The sequence below is a fragment of the Cygnus olor genome, chromosome 2, assembly GCF_009769625.2.
Source record: "Cygnus olor isolate bCygOlo1 chromosome 2, bCygOlo1.pri.v2, whole genome shotgun sequence".
In the NCBI taxonomy this organism is placed as follows: domain Eukaryota; kingdom Metazoa; phylum Chordata; class Aves; order Anseriformes; family Anatidae; genus Cygnus; species Cygnus olor.
Window position 1 is genome coordinate 43,331,914 of NC_049170.1, and position 18,692 is coordinate 43,350,605.

General features: G+C 37.6%; 1 long non-coding RNA gene across 1 annotated transcript in view; it reads left to right on the top strand.

Annotated features, from left to right (window-relative positions):
• The window catches only part of LOC121065113, a 126,685-nt gene extending 118,088 nt beyond the window's left edge, over positions 1-8,597 (top strand). The window contains exons 2-3 of the long non-coding RNA XR_005816909.1: positions 892-1,005; positions 8,148-8,597. This is a non-coding gene — a long non-coding RNA (uncharacterized LOC121065113). The remainder of the gene's footprint in view (positions 1-891; positions 1,006-8,147) is intronic.
• The last annotated feature ends 10,095 nt before the right edge of the window (positions 8,598-18,692 follow it).

Here is an 18,692-nt window from a genome sequence, read left to right on the forward strand (position 1 = left end):
ATTTTGACTGTTGTGCAAGTTCTTAATCAAAAGTATTTGCCAAACTTTATATGAATAGAATACTTTCAGTTGCATCATTATTTTCCACTGAGAAATTCATCACACACACACACACACACACAAAGTTTCCCAAGTTCTTCACAAAGACTACTTTGTAGATAATATTACTGAAATGCAGAGAATGATTTTGGTGAACTTGGTGCTACTGGATGTCCATTAACAAGGGGATATAAAGATCCAAACTGTTTCAGTGGGTTATATGTAAAATGGTTCTCAAGGTTACGGTGAGAAAATAATAGCAATATTATTTCACTCCAAAAGGAAATACCACTGTAGGAAATGAGAAATCATGCAGAGAAATGATAAGTCAATGCAGGAATGCTTCACTAGTGGAAGGATGACTCTGAATACATTTTGAAATATTTCTGTTTTTAAAATTGGGTCTTGTGGTTACTGTTTCACAGTCAGTACTACAGTATGTACAGAATGTATCTGTATATAATTTGGAAACGCAGGAATTCCACCCTTATTTTGGTGGCCTGAAAACATGAAAAAAATACTATTTATCTCATAAAGGAATAGATTTTTCCCTGTTCACATATAGGGATATTATGGCAACTTGAATAGCAGTGTTACTTTTAAGGTGAGTAACAAACATAGAACAGCTTGTTTGGTGGTTCAAATAATTGCCCTTCAGGCTCACTTGAGAACTACTGTCCAATGCCTGATCCATAGTCTGTTACTCTGCTAATATTTACAGGACTTTTTGCAGTATTTGTCATTATAATGACTTAGCTTGGATATTCATTGTCAGAAGCTTATTGCAGCACTTGTGAAAATATCTAGATTGACAGCTCTGTGCAGTGAAGTCTTCTGTTAATTGATTCACAGAAAACATGTAACAGCTGATGTAAGGTTTCTGCACACCTGAATCCTACAGAGCTACCTGTGGGGAGCAGGAGGAATAATCTAATGTCTCTGCCTGCAGCACTGCTCGGATTAAAGGTATTGATAGTCACCTTTGTGTAAAAATCTTCGTTGTGCGTAGAAGTAGAGAAAAGTACTAAAGGAAAAGGTACTAGAAACAGCATATGCCTCAACAGCCCTACTTATTAAGTGGTAACAATTTAATTTTGGTATGAACAGTACTAAAATTCAGATTAAGGTTCCTGCAAGAATGTTATAGTTAGCAGAAAGGTGTTTACACGTGGATTTTTAAGGCCCAGGGAATTCAGAGTTAAGATTAAATTAAAAATTCATCGAACACTTGAAAGTTTGGAAACTCAAAGTCTATAAACTCACTTGTCTCTCTCCCATAGTTGATAGCAGCCCCCTTGAATTCGTACTTATCTATGTTGTAGTAAATGGTATTTTTGATTAAGCACTTTTAAAATACTTTAAGAAGTCAGCACATTTATGAATATGAAGTGTGTATGTATGTTTGTGTGTATTTCTGGTTGGCTCTTCTCTGTCTCTGAGCCTCTGCTGAGCTAAAATTAGAATGTTGGGATGGGTTGTTGGGAACTAATCGCTGATAAACTGTGTTTCTGTACATTTGGCACTGACTGATATATTTAATGAATCATGATGTGTCTCGCTTGTCATGTTTTTGCTGTGAGATGACAAAAACTGAGGAAAGAATGTGGGTTTTCCGTTTTGTCTTATAAATGCTGAAAAACTGCCTTTCTTTGAATTTCTGGAGTGAATAGAAATTGTTTGTTCTACGTAAATATAGGTTTAGGAGATTTTAAATTTTAGCCCTTGTTTTGCTGCTTGACTGGAGCTGGGAAGTGGGGGGACAAATTTTAGAATGAGGGCAAAATAATTGATAAATAAGAAAATTGTGGATGAGATATTATTAATCTATGGTCTCCAGGGATATATACAAATTAAGAATCTATTATGTGTATTGAAAATATAACTATTATCTTTGTATAAATCATCGATGAAATTTAGTGGTCAGCTTTTCATGTCTAATACCTGTGTGTTGTTTGAGTTACTAAGCCTGTGTCTCTCATACCAATCCCAAAGTAACACAGGCACTGCAGAGTTCAGACCAGAGCTTCCAGAAGCTTAAACAATGTCAAACTTCACTGATGCCCTTTCCAGTCATGTGGATCCTGATAGCTTTGCTTCTGCATACAAGCAAATGTAGCTGCCTGTAGAAGTAATGCAGAAATACATTACCAGTGTTTGTTTTTAATTCTTCTTGTGACCTGGACAGCTTATGAACAAATTTGGAAGCTTAATTAAATTAATGCACTGAAAGCTGTCATTAGATTTGAATAGAGTGAAGAGGTAATGACTTGCTTTGTTTTTGTTGTGGTGGTGCTTGTTATTGTTTTTTTTAAAAACAGCAAGTTGGTAATCAGCAAAAAATAAAATCCTCTCTTTTTATTTGATGGTTCTCAAAGGGATTAAAATGAGCAGTCAAAGAGTGGAAATAGTTGGAGAAGTCTAGATTTTCTGTTTTCCATTCATGTGTATTGCAAACACTATTTTACAGGAATTACAGGTAATACTGGCTCTAGGAAACAAATGTCTGACAGCTCTCCAAACTGGCAGCAGAGTATTCCTTACACTGCTGTTGTCTGGTGAAGAAGACCAGAGTGTTTTTAATCGCTTGCAGAGATCACACTGTTTTGATTTAGAATCAGCAGAAAGTATGCCATTCTCTGCTTATCTACAACAAGCATCTGTTTTAAGATTACAGTGCTTTCTATAGAGCTGCAAAAATGTGTTGACATGTTGTAATTTAAGAAGAGAGAGAGCTCACCGTGTGCTCACACAGGATACCTCTCCCACCAAAGCCAAAAGCAAATCTTGCTGTGACTTCATGTACATGAAGGACTCAGCCTTCAGAAACAAATATCATGAAAAGACAAGGGAGAGAACATAAGGTCTGTGTAATAACAAAGTCCTGGTTCAAGTCATTAAGAACAAAGAGTCAACTTCTGACCCCGGCCAACCAGCCAACTGGAGGTAAGCAGTTCTTATCTGGATTAAAGCCAACATAGCCTTCTCCCATGCCACCCATTCTGAGGAAAAGGAAAGGCTGATCTCAATGTTTAGCTGTGTAGCCTCCGCAGTGAAGTGGATGCAGGCACATCATGAGGCGGTTCTTTTGGCTGTGAGAGAATGCATTCAAGCTAAGATGACCTACAACTACCAAGCTCTAGAGGGTGTCTCCCAGATGTGTCTATGTAACCTTTTTTTTTTTTTTCTCTCAAAAATAAAGATTTTTTATTTAATGTCATCAAAACCACGTATACAGAAACATACATATGCATTATTTAGTATATGCAGAGGAAGGCAGTACTCATTTTGTACGCTGTAATATCCAAAATCAACAATTATCTTCTAATGCTGTTATCCATACCAATTAAGAATTTTGACTGTGTGATGCTAGCTAGGACCTGCCATGTAGACTTTTCTGTTGATGTTATATTGCAATACAATTCATGTTTCTCCTGTGATACTATAACAGAGAAGCCTATGAATTGGTCAGAAGTAATATTGATGAAGAGATCATTTTTCTTATTCTTAAAACTCCAGTTTTAATGTAATCAACCAGTGCAGAAATAATGATCTTAGTGGGATCTAATTTGATTATGTGCATTTGTATTCTGCGTGATTTGAGAGTGTCTGCATGGATGTTTTTGTAGGAGGTAAGAAGTGCGTAAGAGTAAGAAGCTCTTTGTAAGGGGCTGTGTAATTTAAACGGATCCATTTCTGTGTGTTTAAACAAGATGGTGGTATCAGATACTACCTGTCAGATGTAGGTGTTACATAAATATATGTAGTACAAAGATAAGAGAAATGAAATCTCCCATATTGTAATATCTTTAGGCATAAAGAAAAAGTAAAATCCCCTCAAAATACAACATAAATTTTTCCTCTTCGCAACTGAACATTTTGTTCTCCTCCCAGCCAGGCCTAGACAAGCTCCCTAGTTAAGCATTATTTATTTATCTCTTGGACTGAATTCCACATGAGCCTTAATGCCATTTTTTCACTTTTCCTCCTGTGACTGAGGGGCTGTAAAGACTGATGCAACTTGAAGAACTGACAAACTAGTACCTCCTGGTAGCTTGGTAAGGTGCTGCTGAGTAAACTGGCCATTGAGTACTATGCCCAGAAACTCCCTTCCTGTGATCCCTTTTTGTTTTACTGAGAGAGTTCCTAAAGCCCTTGCAGTTAGGAATAATGGCTGCTTCTCAGGTTTTACTGCCTCCAACGTGTCAGGTTTGGCTTCCTGTGGTGAAGAGTGTCAATGAGTATGAAGGGAGGCAGCTATGGCGATGGTAGTCACAAGTAAAGTGGCTTTTCTGGTGCCTATGGCCCCAGTCATGGTTTCTGAAATAACTGACAGAAGACTTACCCTTGTTATTTTCCTATAACAACATCATTTTTCCTCTGTAACTGAGAGGAATGTAACAGATATAGAGGAACCTATTTGTTGACTGAAGTAACAAAAATTTGGGGAAAATGAAAGTTGTGAATAACATTCCCTTATCAATTTCTTGACTGGAAATTGAGGGTATAAATCTGCATAAGAAAATGCCTTGACTTTGTTCAGGCTTGAAGAATAACAGGTGCCCTTACTAAGGCTGATACAGAAGTTCTGTGAAACTTGCACGCTCCAGCACTGCAGATGGAAGGAAAGCAGGCCATGTCCATCAGCAGCATAACAGGAAAGGAAAGGGGATCTTCTCACTGTTAAGTTCACAATGTTTGGTTCCTTGAGTCTTGTTTCTCATAAATTTGGGGGTTTCACAATCTTCCTGGTGTGTTTGATGTGACTAACTGCATAGTTGAAAGTTGTGAGCCACTTAGTATAGGGAATGGCAAATCAGTTACTAAAGGATGACCAGAAATAGACAAAAAACAATCTTAATTACATTACTCGAACCAAATGCTCTTACATATAGACATTAGTTAGACAATACAGAAAGACAGTACAAACCAATCTTAATTACATTGCTTGAACCAAAAGCTCTTACATGTAGACATTAGCTAGACAATACAGAGAGAAGCGATTTCCTTTAAATGTTAAACCAACCCTAAGAAATCTTGAACTGTTATGAAATTTTGTGATTTACATTGGCTATTAAGAAATATTAAAATTCTCCAACTATGCAAAAGTGCACTATAGCTCAAGGGGATCTGGAGATGCTCATATTGTGAAGTGATCCTTTATGAGAAAAGCTCTTCTTTACTTGACAGCTGCATTATTCAGTCTATGATATGCTTCCAAAATATTTCATGTTGTGGATTCGTTGCACTGTTTAATTACTAAATACAGGCTTTTTTAATCAACCATGCTTCTAATGCCTAAGGAATTTGCCTGATCCTCTGGTAAATGTTTAAGTCTTTGTTAGTGAAATGCATTTGAAGAATAGCTCCGTAGTCTGAGGGCTAAAGAAAATCCACATAAGACAAAGATATATTTTCATTTTTCTAGTTCTGCATGTGAAAGAAATGCTGATATGCCATAAACTATGTAGCCTTCTGCCATTTTTCTAACCCTTGGGGAATGCAGTGTAGAATGGACACTTGTTCAGTTACTAAAACTTCTTTTCAGCCTCACAAAGACTTGGCTTCCCAACCTGATGAAAACATTCTTAGGAGTTTATATATAGCACTGATTCTTTGAGCAGTATTGTTTGGCAACAATAATAACATAATTGTTTTAGTTTCTCAAAAGCTCTCTTCATAGCAGTAGTTGAATAGTAGTAGACTAAATGCCACTGTACAGTGCCATGAGTTGTACCATTTTTTTCGGCACTCATGGACATGGAAGATGCAGGTGTTGATTTCTCTCACCAGGTTTATAATATTTCTTAATATGAATGGGCATAAAACTATTACTGCATGAAGTACACATTCACAAAATGCAAATACAGAGTTGTGATTTGTAAAATAGCAGGAAAATAGTGATTTTGCAGCAAACTCCCAGCTGGGAGTTAACTTCATTAACTGAAGTTTGTTGAAGGGTGTTTTGTTGTTGTTTTTGGTGTTTTTGTTGTTTGGTTGGTTGGTCTGTTTGTTTGTTTGTCATATTTTTCTTTTGCCACCATATGGTTTAAGGGAAATGTTTTGACACATTCACTCTTTCCTGGCTCGGGGTTCAACTACCTGGAGAATCCGACAGCATCTTCCATGTTATGAAGTCAGTGCAAAAATGCCCCATCTGGGTGCTTTCACTCAGAAGCAGACTTCATTTCACTGCAGTTTACACAATAGAGTATTTGAAGTGCTTTTAAATATGTTTTTTAACTTCATACATAAAGCATAAGCTTCCAGAGTGCCTCTGAATACATAAGCAAAGAGCCCTTGACTTGCTCAAGCAGTTTAACTGCATATTTGCTTGGTATATGTTTGTGGTAACATAACTCATTCAGTAACAGTAATTCATAAATCAGGAGATCTCTAGGTTTCTGATTTACTGATTAGTACCCATTTTTGCAAGACTTCCATTTTTCTTACCCACAGTTTTGAGAAAACCCCATTCTCTCAACCTTAGTTTTACATTATGCTCACAGATGTAGCATAACCTCATGTAATTGATACAGTCTCTGGTGACATGTTATAGTGCAATGAGCCAGCTGGTAAAAGTGGAAAAATGGAGAAACATAAGTAACTGTTGATGTCAAGATAGGACTGGTGTGAATGTTGCTCTCTGCCCAAAACAGAGCAGAAAACATGGTCAGCTGAGATAGGTATGCTTTGAAGCAGAATTCAAAATGTTAGCCTCCTGTAGTGACTTTTAAAATAAAAAATAATAATAATAAAATAAAAAAGTGTTACCTCACTAACTTTCAGAAGAACTGAGAATTCTCAGTACCTCTGAACAAGACCCATTCCTAAAGAAAAATCCAGGCTGAAGTCAAAAGGCATGAGAAAACCTATTTTGCAGAAATCCCTCAGTAGTGCAATTTACATCTGTCTCAGCTATACCTCCTCAGAAGTTGAATGATGTTAAAACCCAAGACTCTTGAGGATGTGGGCACATTCTTACAGCATTGCTACAGAAATAGTCAGCCAAATCAGGCTGATTAGAAAAAACATGAATTGTACTTGCTTGATTCTGCTAAAAGATACAGGATATCCATTGGCTAAAAATCAGTATAAGATGCTTATCACACTTAACCTCTTGGGAACAGGGTTATACTTTATGTACAGTTGATCAGAATTCCTTTTTATTTATAAATATTGACTTGAGCACAAAAATACTGGGGTTAATTGTCCCAAAATATCCTCAAAGGATGGGAGATCATGTAACCTAAAAGGAGAAAAGATTTAAGAAAACTTTATCTTAAAGAAAAGCCATGCTTCACAAAAAGCATCTAACTTTTTTCTTTTCTATTTACATACATTCTTTGTTAATTAATTATTCACTTTCTGTCTTTGTTTTTCCTTTTTTTTCTGATATTCTGGCTTGGAACACAAGTTCCCTGCTTGGCCTACTGATAATGTTACCAGCACTGGAAGTTAGAGCAGCCCACTGGGGACAGTAACTTATGCTAATTATTTCACTTGGTGTTTAGAAACAACTCTGAAATTGAAAAGTTGAAATTTTACAGCTTCTTTGACCTCTCTTCCATGCTAGAGTCTTCGAAGGGAGCAGCTTGAAGTTTCACACACAAGTTTTGCATTATGGAAAATTCTACTGAGATTCTTTTCTTGTTGAACAAGTTCAAAATCTGACTCATAATGCTTGATGGTAATCTGAGTAAGACAGTGAGCTCAGAAATGTTAAATGAAGTTTAGAAAACTCTTGTAGTTTGAGTTCAACAAATACAAATTCTGTCTCTTTAACACTCATTTCATTCAAACTACAGAAGGTTTGACAGTATCTATTTTGGTACCAAAATGGTCATGGCAGTGAAAATAACCGAGTGCTTAACATATTCAAATAGCCTCTAGCTTCCAGAGATTAAAAATACTGTAAGCATTAAGCAAATAAAACTCTAAGTCAGCTGAGGAGTATCCAAAGCACAACTGACCAACGTTAATGTCATTTGCCACATTCCTCCATTTCAAAATGGAAGAAAATGGCCAGCAAAGGGCAAAAAACTCTTAAAAGGCATGTTGGAACAGCTTTTATTTATTTATTTATTTATTTATTATTCTCTCTCCTTCAGATGGAAGTGAGGTGCCAGGCACCTAGAGCTGTGTATATATGGCCAAGGGGAGGAAAGAATACAAGGATGCCTCAGGACACAGGACAGTCTCCAATTAGTGGCTAGTTTTTCCTATATTACTTTCTTAGATACTTTTATTACTGGAATGGGGAAAATACATGAGAGTGTTGAAATGAATATAGACCGGATTCAGAAGGTTATACCTGATTTTGTTGAGGTAAGGTTAGCTGGAAGAGCTTAGCAATCCTATACCTCAATAGAAAATAACTATTTAGTTTTGAGGAACCGATTAATCACTTTGATTTACTAAAAACTGTGCAGTTACTTCAGCTCTGCAGTCAGTAGCAATGGATTAAGCGTTGTACTAAGGATGAAAACTAGCTTTCATCATAGACAGCTGGTGTGATCCTGAACATGGCATATTCTTGCTTGGTCTTAACCAGGTGAATTGTTCTCAGTCAGTTCTGTAAAGGAGAAAGTAGATCAAGATGTTGTCAAAGTATAAAATTTTTTAAATGACCTTAAGCATCAGTATAATCTTTTCTTTCCCTATCACATAAATTCCAAAAATCTGAGAGGACAAGAAGAGTCTAAGATGAAGAGGGGAAGGAAAAAAGCAACTGTACATATTTACTTAAAGAAAATTGGGTACCAAAGGCAAGATAACTTGAGAAAATTAAATTTCAATTTGTGCTGAAATCTTGAATTATTTTATTTATTTATTTATTTATTTTGGACAGCAATCAAACAATAGCTTAGCATTTTTTGTTAGAAAATTATGAAAGCCACTCAGTGTATGAGTTGAGACTGGGGGGGGAAGGGCGAGAAAGAAAATCCAGAAGAATTCACCCTTACAGTGTCATTGTCCATATGTGACCTAGTGTAAATCCTCAGAGTCAAAGAATTCCAGTTTGAAATACAACACAGTAGAACAATAAACAGAAATTAAATACAGGAATTCTTCAGTTGTAGTGTTGTGCCTTTAAGGGACATTCACTCAGCTTATGCAAATCATTACCTTTTCTGTATAAGGAAAGAAATATTTACCCACCTCAAAGGAATTTGTGAATTAGATCTCGATTCTTTATGTGACTATTTATGGTCAAAGCAGTAAGCAGTAGTACTTCCTTAATAATAGTTGACATCACATAAAATTGTAAGTAACACAATTATGAAAGCTAGTTTTCTGTGTGTTTTCATGTTTGGGATCAGTAGAATGGGCTGTCAGCTCTACATGGAAATTTGAAAAATATGTAACCTTAGTGTAATATTGCTTTTGCACTACCTTAACAGTATTGTCTGGACTTGAAACAGAATTTGCCTGTAAATACCACGCAAAGAAATCAAAACAGAAGTTTGGATCTGAAGAATCAGAATTAATGTGATGGGTTTCTGAGTTCCTTATCTTCTGGAAGCGAACACCAAATCTCCTGCTGACTCGGAGGGCAGTCTAAAACATTTGTCCATTTTTGATAGATTAGAAAAAAATAGTTATATCCTCATCCCTTAGGAGTCTCAAAGATTGGACCCTTGTATGTTTGCTGTTTTCTCTCTGTCCTGAAAACTTTTCTCCTTCTGGTACCTTGTGGCAGGCCATGCATGTTTTACTGTGCCTGTTTATTTGATATTTAGGACAGCATAAAGCTAAGAAAGACACTCTGGTTGGAGATAGTTGCATGTCTTGAAATGATTAACTTCAGGCTTCTAATAATCACTCCTCTGCCACATACACTGCTTTTGCTGTTCTATGAAATGCTTTCTCCTTAATGTTGTGGCATATTCCCTGCTCATGAAAATGTTAAGATTTGAAATTTAAAATTCTTCATTACCCCAGATTTCCTGCCACTGGCAAAGGAGGGAAGACAGTGTCAGTAACCTTGGTGATGGTTTTCAGTCAGGCTTTTTCAGCAAATCCAAACAAAGTCACATCAGTATCAATATAATGAGTTTTATGAGATTGCCAATTCCCTTTCAATTCGGTCTCAGTGCTAAAGGAAATTATTTGATTGCTTTTCACATTATAAATTATTGCAAGGAATATTTGCAAAACTTCCTAATTTCTGATGTATTTAGGAGCACGAGTAACACCAGCAGTTCCCTTCCCTGCTTTTATGCCACAATATATAACATGGTGCTACCAGGCTGTTCTGTGCCAGCAGTATAGATGCAGCTGTGCCATGGCTTCAAGGGGGCCAGGAACCTGCCTCAAAATGTTCTCCAAAATCAGATGGTCCTAAACTTAATCAAGAAGTCCAAAAGCAAATGAAACCAGCAGAATGCCCTTTTAATATAAGCAGTCCAAATGCATCTAATGGTTGTTTCTGTTTTTGAGTTCTTAATCTCATACCCCATTGCCCTTGATTAGAGATGTGAAAGTACCTTTGACCTTACGTCAGAAGATAAAAATATTCTGCTCTTTCTGTCTCTAAATCTGTTCAGTTACAGTAAAATTAGTACTCAAATTAGGGATTCTAGTTTTCAGGTTAGTCAAAAAAATCTGATAAAATTACAACAGTTATGTTTCCTAGTGTCAAAATAAACATACTGGAATGACAGAAAGTGACACATTTCCTTTAAAAGGTTTTTTTTTTGGAATTCACCTTCTGTTCACACTGTCTGCTGTGTGGCACATACCTCTCTTCCTGTTCATGTTCTCTCTGGTTCACATGTGCATTGGTAAAGGAAGTATCTTAAATAGCTTTTGATTTGTGTTCTAAACTCCATGTGGGACCACATGAACCAAATCGTAAATGAAGTTTGTATACTCATTCCTTCTGCATTCTGTCTCTGTCTTGTGAAACAGCTAATTTTTGTTCAGATTTACGTGGCTACCAATTAACAAGAAATCTCTCTTCTGGAGCTGTAAATAATTCATTTTATATTATATGGCTGAGAAGAGTACAGTCTCTCCTTCAGAGGAAGAGAGTTCATTCTGAATGTTGCAAAGTCAAGAATAGAAAATACAATTAAAAATGACATTTGGATCATAATCCCCCTTTCAGATATGGTATGTAAAGGAAAAAGTATGTTTAGTAATGGATCATTTCACAGAAATGGTTAGCAATGACATTTTAAACCTATTTTCTACCTTCGCTCTGTGTGTCTAGATAACCCCTTCTTCCATTTGCCACATGAACACTGATAAAGCTTTAAGTCCCCGTCTTCAGGTGAAAGGATAATCCAGTAGTTGGACTGAAATTTAAATTTGATGAGCAGCTCTTCCATGGACCTATCTGGTGACCTGCCACAAATCCTTTATTGCCATATGCAAACAAAGGGGAGTAAAAGCTGCAATACTTAGATCTTTTGTGGTGGTGTCTGACTTGTGCAGACTTAGAGGGCCTAGCTGAGCTTGTGGAACACCTTACCTGAGAGATCCACCTTGAAATGTGGGAACACTCAGTCCAGGGAATCAGGCTAATTCAGGTGTGAGGTGAAAAGCACAAAATGACTTGTACAGAATCCTCAGTATGAACTTTTGGACCTGCTTTTGTTCCACTGCATTTACTAGTGTGGCTGTCTTTCAGCATCTTGTTTCCCTGGTTATGCATGCTGCCTGATAGACCAGTCATGAGATTTTTTTCTGGAGTGGAATAACTAGATGTCTTCCTGGACAGAATTAGCAGTTACAGAGGTCATGAACAAAGTTTGTTCCACTGATGAGAGAACCTTTAAAAGGTTTTCAAGATGTCTCAGCACAAATGAGGGCCTGGGGGAGAGCTGAGACCTTTATGCTAGTGTTCCTTAAGCTATTGCACATGAAATAGGAATGTTGATCACCTACAGGGATGCGGGGTGGCTTTATCCAGAGGAGTTTAAAAACATCATTGAAATTAAATGTGATCTGTACTAAGTTCCAAGGAGGGAAACTGCCACTTCAAGCACCGGGCAGACAAGTATTGTGCATGGCATGAGCTGTATGCTAGAAATGCCTTTGAATGAGGAAAAATGTAGGTCTGTGGGACAGCTGTGGATCTAGGATTTGCATTAGGTGGGATGTGAAATTGACTGGCTGGTGTTAGGTGTGGCTAAGCAAGAGCAGTGACAACATGAGCTATTCTGGACCCCTTGGTCAAGGCAATTTTCCCGAACACAAAAAGGGGAAACTATGCTTCATTTCTACAGTGATAGAAAGAACAATATTTCACTATCACCAGTGTGTTGTGAAGTGAATAATTCAGAGGCACTTGGAGATTATAAAAGAAATTTGAATAAACAAGTACTAGATGCACACTGGACAACTGCTAGACCTTGAATCAGCAAGGCAGGTATTTAAATGTTCTGCTAAATAAGAATGAATTTAAGCAAGACCATAAGGTCAGGGTTCCCGTTTTGTCACTTTGCTTCCCTTTGTTTTGGCCCTAACAACATCTGGTGCACTGCACCATCCTGCTAAGCATGTCAGAACAGTCAAGACAACACTTTTCAAAAAAGCCAGTTGTCATTTTGTACTAATTTCCAGACAGGAATGAAGCTAAATTGGTTAGATTTTTCTTTTGAGGAACATTAGCATTTTGCAAATAAAGATGCATAAAAATAATTGGATATACCATACATTTCACTAGAGCAGGCTTGAATAGTTCCTGCACTAAATTACATATGTGGATCCCACTGTTTCATCTGAGATCATCTCAGCAGGCATGACTATGGAAATGCAAATTTACACTGCTGCTGAGTCCTTGCAGCTTTTAAACTACGTGTCAATAATTTGCTTAAATATCTTGGAATGGTTTGCTTTCTTTCTTAACATTTAGCAATTTAAACATTCTGTTCTCCAAAACTGATAAAATGATTTAAGTTGTAATGGGTCTTTTTAATATCCTCACTGGCTTTCTTCTAACTTGCTGCAGGAGGTCCCAGGTTTCTCTGTTTCTCCTTTATGTAAAGTATGTCTGTCATTTACTCTAAAATATGGAGGGGACTGTGGGCCAACAGTATATTTTTTAATGACAAAATATTAAGTTTCATATAATTTGTTGTTTTACTAAAACCAGAGTCAACACAGGTGACAATGTTGCTGTTCCTACTGCTCTTCTGCCATCTTACTGCTCTTCTGTCATTTATTGTTTTTACAAAGCTGCAGTGAAAATCTCTGCAAGCTATGCCTATCTAATGACAGATGAAGCATTCTCTGTAAGGAGAAGCTAAATATTTTGTTAGACTGACTGATAGAGTTATTAAAAGATAGCTAATTTTTTGCCCACACAAGCTGTTTTCACCTTGTCTCACACAGACTATCACAGCCAGATTGACTCCCAAGTCTGTGACTATCCAAAACTGGCATAAAGAACTCCTAGTTATATTAATCCTTGTACGGAGAAGAAGTAGCAAATGATGAAGACCAGCATGGTAGAAATTATCAAGAAATTATACTTCCTAATAACATTCTTGTGTTTTCTTCCATTAAAAAAAAATGCAGTTTTTCCATAATTATTGAAGTGAAGGAAACTTACTTTCCTATGAATTTCTTTGGTGACTGACTGACTTCACAATCTAAGATGAAAGGTCTTGCTCAAGCCTTTCTAACAGGGGGTCATTTATGGAGCCTTTGATATTGCAGGCTTTCTGATATCTACTAATTACTGCACTTTTTTCCCTCACAAGAGACACTAATAGCCTGTGTCTACGTAGCTGTCTAGCTTCACAGAGCTGCTAGAAACTTAATGTGTCTGAGACTACCATTGCGCTGCCATGCTTGGTTAAGCATGTTATTGGGAACTGGATAGACAGATAAGTGCAGAACTTAACAAGCACACAGTCACATCAGGCTCGGTTCTTTGCTAACAAGCGTTTGAAAACGGTGTTGCTTGTGGCTAGGCTAGTCAAAATTCACATTTCAAGACATAATTATTCCCTGACTTTGGGGGAATCATTAACTTTTTTCCAGTTTACTGTAAGATGAATACATTCCTCTTCATCTGCCAAAATTCAGTTGTAAAGCAAATTTGGGGATGCTTAAGATATTAGTTGTTCTGAAAAGTAAACTTTTCATTTGGCTTAATTCTCTTAATTAAGTGGTCTTTCTGTTTTGTCTGCTCTTTAACTCTGTTTCTGAGGCCAAAGATTTTCAGCGATCGCAGTGAAAAGGATAGCACATTGGTAAGGCAGTGCTGTAGGTGCTTTTAGCTTGAAAGTAGTGGTGCTCCTTGAAATGAGATACTCGTGGGAAATGCACTCAGAGGCCCGGCAGACTGAAGTGTGCTGCTCTGAGCTCCATTAGCTGTGGTTGTGTTTTGTTGTAGGTCAAAGAACAAGAGGAAGTCTAGTATGAGGGAATTTCTAAGCATCCCAAGAATAGAATGTGTTGGATGTTCTCCAGTTAAACCTTTTTTTTTTTTTTTTTTTCTTTTGGTCAGAAAAGGGTGACTCATCACATCTGGAATGATTTGTGGATCTCTGTCAGTTTTAGCAAACTGACAGCGAACTGTAATGAGGTTTTCTTCATTTCACACTTCTTTGCCTGGCAGGAGGTTGTAGACCCCAGCAACAGTCAATTCTTCAGCACCATGGGACTGCTATGGGTTTTCATAGCTGCCAGGAGCTCTCACAACCATTTGGAACCCGAAAGCCCAAGGAGTCCTTGGTCCATGTGGAGTTTGGCCCAGTGTTGTGCAGCTGAGAGCTCGTGCTGGAGGCCTCTCTCAGGGCTTTCATGTAGACAATGTTGAAGTTTTCCAGATACAAACTGTTGAGTTTTTCTTTTCTTTTTTTCTTTTTTTTTCTTTCTGAAAAATATCTATTTATATCTGTAGAAGTCATTTACAGACACTGTGAGTGAAAAAGGGTCAACATATTTCTTTCTTAAATTGACCTAAATTACCCAGAATAGTCTTCCCTCCATATTTGGGAGAAAGAAAAGTTGGGCGGTGATTTTGTGTGTGTGTGTTGTTTTTGTTATGTTGTTTGTTTGTTTGTTTGTTTTTCAAACAAAATATTTGTATATTTTTCATTTTCATGAGAAATTCTTGAAATTTTTATTTATTTTTAATTCCAAAGAAGTGAAGAAAAAAGAATCTATATTTTCTGTAGAAGAGAAATGCCATCTTTATTGTGTTCTCAGAAATATCCTTGCTAGAGGCCACAGCACTGCAGCCTTAGGAATGGTGGGAACTGGGTAGAACAGCTGGAGGCAATTTGAAGTGTCCATTTTCTATGATGTCATTTTACTTTTATCCAGGAACAGCAGAGTGCTAATGCCTTGACAGCCAAAGTCACAATAAGCTCTAGCTGTAATGAGTGTAGGAATGGGGATGTGCCTGCAAATCACAGGAGGTGTGAGTTTTGGACACTGTCATCTCTGCTGCCAACTATTGCCCACAGGTTGTGCTGTTCTCATATTGGGATTTTTTCAGCTGTTATTTCTATTAAGTAATGTTGCTCTCAGGAATTAAGGAGAAGAATTTTGGGGTAAAAACCAGAACACTTTTTTGAAATCTTTTCTCTGCCTCCCCCCCCACCCCACCCCCCAACATCCCAGTGTCACCTTTTCTTTCCATAAATGACTTAGATGACTTGCACAATAAAAGACATAAATGACTTATTACAACTTTTAAACAAATCTGTAATTATCTGTTTATCAGTGAGTGACTCTACAACTCTTCAGTAGTGCTTGTTAGCAGGAGGATGTTGATTAGCTGATCACCCACCGTTTATTTCCTTTTTTGATCTTGGGAAATGATCTTGGTGAGATTAAAATGATATTGAATATGCTGTTTTCTAAAGAACAGCATTTTGGTTCCGTGGAATGAGAGCTGCCTCTTTTCCTGTACTGCCAAACCTTTTTTTTTTTTTCCTATACTTTCAAATTAGTATGAGTCATTTTTGCAGAGAGCTGAATATCTGCCTGCTAGTGAGGCTGCAGGTGTCGGATGTTATTCCCAAAGTCCTCTTTTACATTCCTTGCTTGCTGTTGTGCTCCCCCAGCACTGCTGCTGCCTCTTTGCTTGCTAGACGGAAACATTCATTCAATTCTTGCTCGGTCTTTGTTGTAGGGGAAGCATTGATCCTCGTCTTGTTCAGTCACCTATGACACTAAGGGTGTCTGCATGTTCTTTTTGAAGCAACTACTGGATTGAAACTAGAGGCCAATGTTTGCATTAGACCAGCTGAAGCACTTGCAGAACGCAGACAAGTCTTCACACATGCAAGCCTCTCTTCAGGTCTGAAGGAGAAGCAGCAGACAGGCTCACACTAGCTAATATTGCTCAGCCATCATGGCTACAAAATGCCACTACTATTGTGTTGTAATGTATTCTGTAATAATGCCAGAGAAATAGAAAAGAGAAAGCTGTGGAGGGGGACTTTAAATTTTTAGTATTCGGCATGAGAAACAGTTCCCCAAACTGAAATAATTTTGTTTGGCATTTTTCCTAGATTTGTTCTTGCACAAGTCTGACTCCAGAGTGAATGTGATCGTTTAACAGGGCCACAAAAGCATTTATCAGCAGGCATCTTTAAAATTGCCTTCCTCTCTTTCTCCTTGTTTCGGTTTCCAGGCTGTATTCCCTCAGTCCTGCAAAGCTTCATTTTCCTTCCAGCCTGAAGGCTGGTTCTCTGGTGTCTATTCATATCCATAATAATGCCTTTATGTTTACCAAATATTAGGACCAAGCATGACACTTTTCAGTTTGTAAATAAGAGCAAAAGCCATTAGGTGAGCAAAGAAGCAATAATTCATCATTTAAATCACAAATTAGAAACAGTGGGTATAAAAAGCTGCTTGAAACTGTAACCTGCATTAAAAGGAAAATGGAGCCTGTCATCTACTCACTGGAATTTACAAATTTTCTCTTATGTAAGAAGTAGGCTTCGATACATGGGTCATATTAATCACATCTTAACTGCAGCCATTTTACGGCTTGCCCCTTAATCTGCATGAATTATTTTAGTTCTTCAAGATAGCTGAAGTTAGGTGAGATGAGCCCCATTTTCTGAAGTGAAAACCCTAGGATTCTCCCTGTCCCCCCTTTCTATTAATTCACCTGTTTTTCTTAGAAGCACTAAAGGATAAAAGTCCTACAGTGGATAGAGAATCAGTTGGCAGGATCCCTGCAGGATGATGCCTCTCTTTTTATCATATATATATATATATATATACTTTTTAAAGAAAGAAAAGCTGTGGAGATATTATATAATCTATTAAAGTGTTCTCTACATTTGGCAGAAATGCAAAGCATTTATTCCTATGTTGCAAAGGGCCTCTGAGCTGCACTAATCAACACTTTATATTGCCAGAGCAGCATTCTAGGAGAAATGCTGTAAAGCAGGGCCAAACTCTGTGCCTATATAACCCCATCTCTGTGGTAACTCTTATAAAGAAGGGAAAGTGGGAGTCGTCATTTCCCAAGGAGGATTGGGTAGTTTAATCCTGGGAATCCTAGTAGTAGAGGCAGTACTGCTGGAGTGATATATATTTGATTGAAAGCCTGGAAAGCACTGAGCTTCTTCCATGCAGACAGAACCAGCAGGGAGGCTTTTATTTTGCAGAATCAGCCCTTATTTGCAGTTCTGGTTTATAAACGAAATGATAGAAGAGAAACTTCCCTTTTAAGGCAAGGAAAATATGACCAGAACAGTCCACTTTGAGGGGTATTTAAGATCCCAGGGATATTTGCTGTGGTGCAGACTGATTCTAAAGTGACCTGGGGAGCAGTAGCTCTTCAGACTGCATGGAGACACTTCCCCCAAACAGAGCTACCACATGGAGGTGTGTACAGGCTACAGGCACTGGTAAGTGGTCTCCCCAGTGCCAATTGCATTACCACCCAGCCATGGGTCTCTGCCAAATTGTAGCTAGGCAAAATACAGCAACAATCTTTACTGGTGAAAAATAGAGTCTTGCATATGCCATGCAAAGATCTTGTCCTTGAACATTTGTCGGAACTGGGGAGTGACTCATTTCAGTATTGATAGTAGAGCCTACTGTGCCTCTCACAGGCATCTAACCACTTTCTAGGAATCCCAAAACCCACACAAGTAATTTCTGGGTAAACTGTAACCTGGGTATTTTGAAATAGATGGTTTTCCCCAAATATAAAGCTACTATTTCTCATTGGTTATTCTCCTATACCTGTTATATTTCACTTTTCCTTAGAAAAGGCTGTACATACAATGATTAAACTAATATTTTTAAGAATAAATTTACCTGCAGTCACTAGTACAAATATTAGGCTTTGGCCTTTGCTTCAGATTTTACCAGGAAGTCACTCCTCCTTACAGCCATCTCCATCCAGCTAAAAACAAAACTGTCACATAAAATACCGTGCAGCTGGGTAGAGCGATTGGATCACTTATCAGTTTGGGGCCAAATGTCATCTTCAGTGATTACCTCATGGCAGTCTATTCACACTAATGGATTTGATGTGAAAAGAGATGGAACTTACAGGAGCGTCCAACCCATGCTTTCAGTCAAGACTAAAGGCAGCAGATCCAAAGCACGTAAAGTTGATTTAATGTATACTGGTAAAGTCAATGTCTTGGCAGAAAAAAATGTAGTGTGCTTATGAGAGCAAGATTAGTAGGTTAGGGTATGCATGGTTCAGTACA